General features: G+C 47.3%; 1 protein-coding gene and 1 non-coding gene across 4 annotated transcripts in view; both read right to left on the reverse strand.

The window, feature by feature from the left end:
• Polr3e (RNA polymerase III subunit E) overlaps positions 1–4572 on the reverse strand; it is a 28353-nt gene extending 23781 nt beyond the window's left edge. For 2 of the 3 annotated variants that reach the window (XM_026781472.1, XM_005351145.3), the window contains exon 1: positions 4432–4571. The gene's annotated coding sequence lies outside the window, so the exon portion shown is untranslated. Of the gene's footprint in view, positions 1–4431 lie in introns of all 3 variants that reach the window. The other variant, XM_013347733.2, reaches the window with a different exon arrangement.
• Positions 4573–4718: 146 nt separating this feature from the next.
• Positions 4719–4800, reverse strand: Trnal-aag. Its single transcript has one exon. It is a non-coding gene; the product is annotated as a tRNA-Leu (tRNA).
• Between the last annotated feature and the right edge of the window lie 3047 nt (positions 4801–7847).

Here is a 7847-nt window from a genome sequence, read left to right on the forward strand (position 1 = left end):
CACTGGGGTCCTGAGGGTCCTGCAATAAGATGAAAGCCAGCTGTCACATGATCCAAAGACTTCCCAGGGGTCTCTTCAGACTGTCAGGCTCTCATACTAATCCCGTGAGCTCATTTTCTGTGCTCTGGTGACAAAATGACCCTATTTGAGTATTTTTCCCTCGGGTTTACAAGGCACTAGGCTCTGAGTGATATGACTGTCCCCATCTTACAAAAAGAGACAGAATTCAGAGACAGGTTATAGGGCCTTACCGAAAGTCACACCACATCGAGACAACACTGGACTTCAAACCCAGGCCTTGGGATTTGGGTGACAGTTATGATTGGGGAAGTTCAGTGGAGGGTGAGACCCCCCCCCAGTTGTGTGGGTGTGGTTAAAGGATGGAAAGAACAGAAGCCTGACAACGTGGGGGGGGGGGGAGATTGAGAGGAACACCTGCAGTCTTCCAGCTCTTCTGCACCCAAGGGCAGAGGTGCTCCTGGCTAAGAAAAGAGCTGAGCACCCAGACTCCAGCTGTTCCCACTCCTCTACTCCTGGGTAAGAGCACCCCAACTTTATCCATTGTTGACTGAGGTTTCTGTCCCACCTGGTCCCCTGATTGGCCTTTAGCTCAGGCTTCTTATTAACTATTATAACTTATATTAGCCCATTATTCTTGTCTATGCTAGCCATGTGGCTTGGTACCTTTTTTGGCAAGGCAGTCACATCTTGCTTGCTCTGTGACTGGATCAGGACTGCAGAATAAGCTTTCCTCTTCCCAGAATTCTCCTGTTCTCGTCACCTTGACTCTACTTCCCACCTGGTTGTCCTGCCTATACTTCCTGCCTGGCTAATGGCAATCAGCATTTATTTAAAATATAATTGACAGAATACAGACCATTGTCCCACACCAATCCATCTCACATCTGAATGACTTAAGATTTAAAAAGATTCTAGGTGAGCCAATGAATGACTGTGATCCTAGCTCTTGGGAGGTATAGGCAGGAGAATCATTAGTTCAAGGCCAACCTCAGCTTCACAGAGTTGGTGGCAAGTCTGGATACCCTGTCTCAAAAAAAAGACTTAGCTGGGCATGGTGGTGCCTTTAATGTGAGCATTTGGGAGCAGAGGCAGGAAGATCTCAATGAGTTCAAGGCCAGTCTGGCCTATAAAGCAAATTCTGGGCCAGCTAGGGCAATACAGTGAAACTCTGGTTTTTTTGTTTTTTTTTTTTTTTTAATTAAACAAAAAAAAAAATCACAAAGATTTAAAGGTACATAACAGTTCCTTCAGCCCAGGCCCCATTGCTTGCTGTAGACACAGCCCACACTTGAACTGCCCGGGTACCAACACATGCCCTATCCTTGGCATCTGGTATCTCTCTTCTTACTTTTTACTGCTAATCCTGTTGGTTCTGCCTTCAAAGGAAGCCAGAACCTGACCTTCTGGGTCAGCTCAGTCTCCAGGCTGATTTCCTGGGTCCTTCCTGCCCCACAATCACTGTTCAAACCTCAGATGACACCACACTAAGTGTGTCATCTTCTTCAGAGAGTCTTCAGCCTTCCAGTGAACATAAACAGACCCAACCCTTAACCTTTGGCCCCATTCCCCGCCACCTCTGACCTTCCTGTCTCTTCCCAATCCATCTGGGACTGTTCTACCTAACTTCAGGTTCCGTCCTGTGCCCTTTTCAGGGTTTTGTTCAAATGTTACCTCATTTCTAAAATAGACTCCCTACTTTTCAAAGTTGAAAAGCCCCGACCCCAACTCCTTTCCTTTCTCTGGCCTCCACAGCACATTATCACAGTTTATGGGACAGTTTATGCTGTACCTGTCCTTCCTGCCATTAAACTGTAAGCTACACACAAAACTACTACTTTGTGCCTTGCTGTACCCCTGCCCCCTAGAACTCAGAAGGTACAGTTTAGCCTTTTGGCACCTAAACATGTGCACTGCAATGATTCTGTGGAACAGGGGGCTCCGGAAGGGTTCCGAGCAAAGAGTTGAGGTGGAGAGAAAGACAGGCTGGTAGGAAATGGGCCATCACAACATAATGGGGGCCATGGAGGACAGTCGGTCTGAACCATTTAAGTTCCCAGCAGCTGCCACCGTGCACCTGCACTGGCTGTCAAGTGTCACGGGTCTATGTGTCCATCAAGTACCTGCCCTACTTGGTGACCAACTGAAACAGGACTTCACAGTGCATGCAAAAGGAGGCTATGGCCTAAGAGAGTCTCAAGTCCTAGTTACTCTTTCATGACTGAGATCCTGCCCAGTCATGGAATCAGGCCCTCTCTGGGGAATGACAGAGGCTCCTCCCTCTGGACACCACTCCTGACTGGGTTACCTCCCAGCCAACAGGATCCAATTCAGTGGCTTTCAAAGGCCTATGCCCAACAATAACCTTTTCCCATCAATGATGCAGAAGACACATGGAATGTCACAACTGAAGCAGTTCTTTGTGTGACATGATTGTTACATGCCACACAGTCATGTTTTCCACCCTAACCGGTGCAAAATAAAAATGCTGGTGACAAGACCCCCCCTCCCAAGCCAATCCATTATTCACTAATAAATCTTGACCTGCGATCTTCATAGTCAACAATCCAAGAAGCTTCCTGAGGCAGCTGTAGAGACCCATGCCTGTAATACCAGCTCTAGTAAGGATGAGGGAGTAAGGTAAGTTTGAGGCCATCCCTGGCTATTATATAGCAAGGCCTCATCTGAAAAAACTAACAGACACAAAACAAACAAAAATGCTTCTCCAGGGTCACTCTTTCATCTCCAATTCTCCAGAGCCGACAACTACTCACAATGTTGCCTTCGCCCAACCCTTCAACTGCCCCATAAAACAAAATCCAAACTCCCTTCCATTGGCCTCTAAAACCTCACATGATCTTGCCCTTGCCTCTACATAACCAACTCCACGGGGCCTAGGGATCTATCACTAAGCCTCCAACAGGCCAAGCCACTAGCACCTTGAATCTCTGCACAAGAACCCCAGGTCATTCCTGGGATGCTCATTTTCCTTAGACATAACCATTGCCACTTCCTCCAGGACTAGACAAGCTTCCCCAAAAACCCAACATGAGCAGCTGCTTCCAACGCCTTCCATCATTAGCACAAGTTCTTGTTTCCCAAATGCTCCTAACCTGGAACGTCTCCATCTGCAGCTCAGGTGTTGGCGGTCCTCTGCACTAGACTTTAAACTCCAGGAAGGCTTCTCTCTGGTTCAGAGTCCTCAACCATAAAGTGGACATGGTAATTATACTTCATCGATGTTCTAGGAGCATTGCTTTTAAAATTAAAAACTTCACGGCTCTTCTAACCCCTAATGCCGCCTGGCACCAATATAGTACCAAAAAATATTTAACCTTCTCATTAACTCTGCAAGTCAAAATTTAGCACCCAACTTAGAAATGATTTGCCCAAGAGCACAGCCCCAGGAAAGCATATAATCAAGAAATCTGTCTAGTTGATGTCAAAGAACCTTCATTTTTATTCTTAACCACTATGCTGCACACATCCTTGATAAAAGGCAGTATGGTATAGTGGGTAAGAGGTTGGACTCCAGTGTGAAACCTTACAGGTTCAAATCCCACCTCTGCAATGTACCATGATTAGAAGCATGAATTGTATAACCTTGTGTCCTTTCCTATTTTCATCCCTAAACCGACAATAAAAAAAAAAAAAAGCACCGACTTCAAAGGGGGTAAGTGGAACCTATAGGAAGGGCTGTTGCTACGTGGCAACATGTTTTCTTCCAACAGAAGATGGGACGATGACAACCACAAACGAAAGCTCTTTAAACCTAATAACAGGAATCCTATTATCCTTATTTCATGGATAAGGGGAAGATCTTATCTTTTCGCTCCAAAACCCAGCAACCCTAAAGGTAGAATTCCAGGACCACCTGGGCTACGTACCGCCACCCCCGTGACTAAAGGGTCCCAGGGTTCGCGCAGGAGACGCCGACCCTGGTCAAGCACAGATCAATGAATGAGGTACCCCCGGCCCGGCAGGACCAGGAAGAATTGATCCGGTTCGGCTAGGGCACAGTTAGGGCCCGCCATGCGGGCAGCCCCGGCGTCGCCGGTGCTCAGGCGCCCTTCCCGCACCTCCGAGAGCCGCCTCGCCACCGGGCACCAGTGCCCTCGCAGGTGCGGCTCCGGAGCCAGGCCCGGGCGGGGCAGCGCGGCCGAGGCCTGAGTCAGCGTGGGCCCCACGGCCGTCGCCTCCCCGATGACCAGCCGTGCGGAAGCGACCCGGGCCCGGGGGGAGGCTGGGAAAGCCGGGCGGCAGCCCGTACGCCCCGCCCGGGTCCCGGGAAGCTGCAGCCCCCCGGCACGCAGCGGCGCGGGCCTCTCCAGCCTACTCGGCAGAGCGGCCCAGACCCCCGCGCGAGGGCGACGGCCGCGGCCGGAATCCCGGGGCTGCAGAGTCGGCACTCACCTCTCCGCCAGGGCCGCGCGAGCGGCAGCAACGGCCCGGAGACCGGTGGGCTGCGGAGACGATGGCGGCCGGGTCTTCTATTAGGCAGCAGCCATGTTGCTCCTAGAGAAACTCCGGCGGACACGTGGGGGGAGCGGGGCCGGCCCTCGCGCTTCCTCTTACCCACAATGCCCCGCCCCGGCGCGCGCAGGCCCGCCCCTTCGCTGCTCGTGGTGCAGAGAGCGGAGACGGACTGCAGGGGTCGCAAAAGGGAACCGAGAGCGAAGGCTAAAAAGGAACACTTATCCTGGCAGCGGTGGGATTCGAACCCACGCCCCCGAAGAGACTGGAGCCTTAATCCAGCGCCTTAGACCGCTCGGCCACGCTACCCAGATGTCGGCGTGGCTTTCTAAGAAGCTACTTAATGTTGTTATATATGTATATCGTCCTTAGAATTTTTTCTGGAGTTGGATTTGTATCTCCTCTACCCCTAACAGAGATCGTCTTAAACAATATTGTTAAAACTCCAACTATTGAAAGAAAAATTTTTAAATCCAAGCTTGTTCCAAATAAGTTTTAAAGCAACAAACAGTTTAATTTGCGTTCAGAGTCAAGAGGGTTAAGGCGTTCAGTTAAGCCTTCTCCGTCACCCACATAACCCGAATTAGGTGACTGATCCTAAAAGTAGCTCTCACCCAAGCTCCGAAAGCCGAACCATGACCCCAGGTCTGCCCAGGTCTAGCTGAAAAATCACATGCTTAAATTTTTAGTACACAACTCCTATAAAAACTTTGCAGATAAAACAATAAAATCTTTGTAATATTTAAAATAATGTTCTTTAACCTTTCACTGGCACTAGTTTCCTCGTAACCACTAGTATCGGCTGATTATACACCCTTTCAGATCTTTTGCTGTCAATTTCTATGGATGTTTATCTCCATGAAAAATAATTTCGTTCATATTGTGTATGGGTTGGTATATAAATATTTATTAACATGCTAACGTATACACAGCTGGTTAGTTTTTTTTATCAGACTTTTTATTTTTCTTTTGCTTTTACCAGACTTTGTCTTTTAAGTATCTGTGTATGCTAATGAATACATATAGACTTTTACATTTATTTTATTTATTTGTTTATGGGGGCGGCATATCGCGGAAGAGGTCAGAGGACAATTTACTGGAGTCTATTCTCTCTTTCCACCACGTGGGGGCAGCTTAGATTGTCAGCCTTGAAGGCAAGTAGTCTTTACCCACTGAAACATCTCACCAGCCCAGATACTGTAAAAGACTGAAAAAAGCACAGTAAAAAAGACCCATATTTCCGTCATCTAGAATTAAACTCATTTCTGCATATACATTTGTACCCACATACACATGTATTTGTTGTTTTGAGTCAAGGCTCATTGGGCTCAGGCTGGTTTTGAACGTGCTATCTTGCTAAAGATGTGTTTGAACTTCTGATTCTACTGGTCCCATTTGATTCTGGCTAATTACTGTTAATATGGCGTTTTGCTTCTAATTATTTTCTCACGTATATAATTTTTATTAAAAGTTAAACAGGTAAGGTCTCTTAGATGCCTCATCGGGTAGGGGTGCTTGTCGCTAAGTCTGAGAACCTGAGTTCAATCCCTGGAACCCACAAGTTGTCCTCTGACACACATACCCGTATAATAAATAAATGAATAAATTTAAGTTAATATAATTTAATATACTTTTTGTTTGTTTTCCAAGAGGGTTTCTCTGTGTAATAATCCTGTCTGTTCCTGGAACTAGCTCTGTAGACCAGGCTGGCCTCGAACTCACAGAGATCCACCTGCCTCTGCCTCCCGAGTGCTGGGATTAAAGGTGTGCGCCACCAACGCCCGGCTTGACCAGGCTGGCCTTGAACTCACAAAGATCCACCTGCTTCTGCCTCCCGAGTGTAAAACTACATCTTAAAATATGGGCTGAGCATAATGGTGCACATCTGTGGCCCCATTACACAGGAGGCAAATGCAGAATATTCACAGCTTTAAGGCCAGCCTGGTCTACACGGTGACAGAGCATGTTTCAGGACGCCTGGACTACATAGGGATACTCTGTCTCAAAACAAAATGATTAAAATATTAAAAAATATATTGGACTATGAGAAGTTAAAAACACTACATTTAGAAGGCCCTCTCAGGCAGGTGTCATGGCGCACACCTTTAATCCTAGCACTCGGGAGGCAGAGGCAGGCAGATCTGGATCTCTGTGAGTTCGAGGCCAGCCTGGTGCACAAATCAACTTCCAGGACAGCCAGATCTGTTACACTGGGTGTCCTCTCACAAATATCACTCCAGCTTATAACTAATATAAATTTAATATGTATCCTTCCAATAACGTCTCAAGCTTTTACATATGTAAATCCATGAGCAATATACAGAGTGCTCCTCTGTGTTCTCGAAGGGTACCAACGCCATTGCCTTTTCCACCCCATTACTGTGTTTTTGAGATCTATTATACTAACTCATCCCATACTATAAATATGCAATATTTGTTTTTAAGTTTTCTGGGCAGTATTATGGAAACTATCTCTGTACATGGCTTCTAGTCTATGCACGAACTTTCCTCCATGTTTTCTCCCAGAATTGAAATTGTTTTTTTTTTTTGTTTTGTTTTTTTGGTTTTTTTGGTTTTTCGAGACAGGGTTTCTCTGTGGCTTTGGAGCCTGTCCTGGAAGTAGCTCTGTAGACCAGGCTGGTCTCGAACTCACAGAGATCCGCCTGCCTTTGCCTCCCGAGTGCCAGAATTGAAATTGTTGAATCATATGTACGTTTTCTTTTCTTGGCTGGAGGCAGGTGAAGGAGTTGTTATTCAGCCCAGGACCCCAGCCCATGGGAGGGTGCTGCCCACAGTTAGGATGAATATTCCCGACTCAATCTCCCAACTCTTAGAAGAACAAACCAAAGTATAATTTCACCAAAGCTCACACTAGGAATCAGGGAGTTTATTGGGCATAATTTACAGAGCAAGGGTGAGGGATTGCTCTGAAGAGCTTTGGTAAGTCTGGGGTTGCCACGGCAGAAAGTCTTCACCCCAAAGAGATAATGGTTTTCCCATAACTGCCTCCTCCGCAAACCTCCCCTAGTCTGTAAGCTCTAGCACCTCCCCAGACCCTAAGACCACCAGCAATGAGGACAGAATTGCATACAAATTGCTGGGTTGAGAGCCTGGAATCTTATGCCAGGGTTCAAGACCTTCTCCATCTGCTCCATCTTCCGAGGGAAGGGACGTCAGTCAATAGTCCCTCTTGGAAGCAAGTACAGCTGGTCTGAGGATGATGGCAGCCGCTTTGCTTGGAGGACCAAGTTCTACAATACCTATCTAGGATCTCGCTCACAGACAAGCCCAGAGGTTGGTCTCCTCGGTGGTTCTCATTGAATTGTTTTCTCACTTGCAGCAAAACTGTAATAGAA

This window comes from Microtus ochrogaster, chromosome 8, assembly GCF_000317375.1.
Source record: "Microtus ochrogaster isolate Prairie Vole_2 chromosome 8, MicOch1.0, whole genome shotgun sequence".
NCBI classification, from domain to species: Eukaryota; Metazoa; Chordata; class Mammalia; order Rodentia; family Cricetidae; genus Microtus; species Microtus ochrogaster.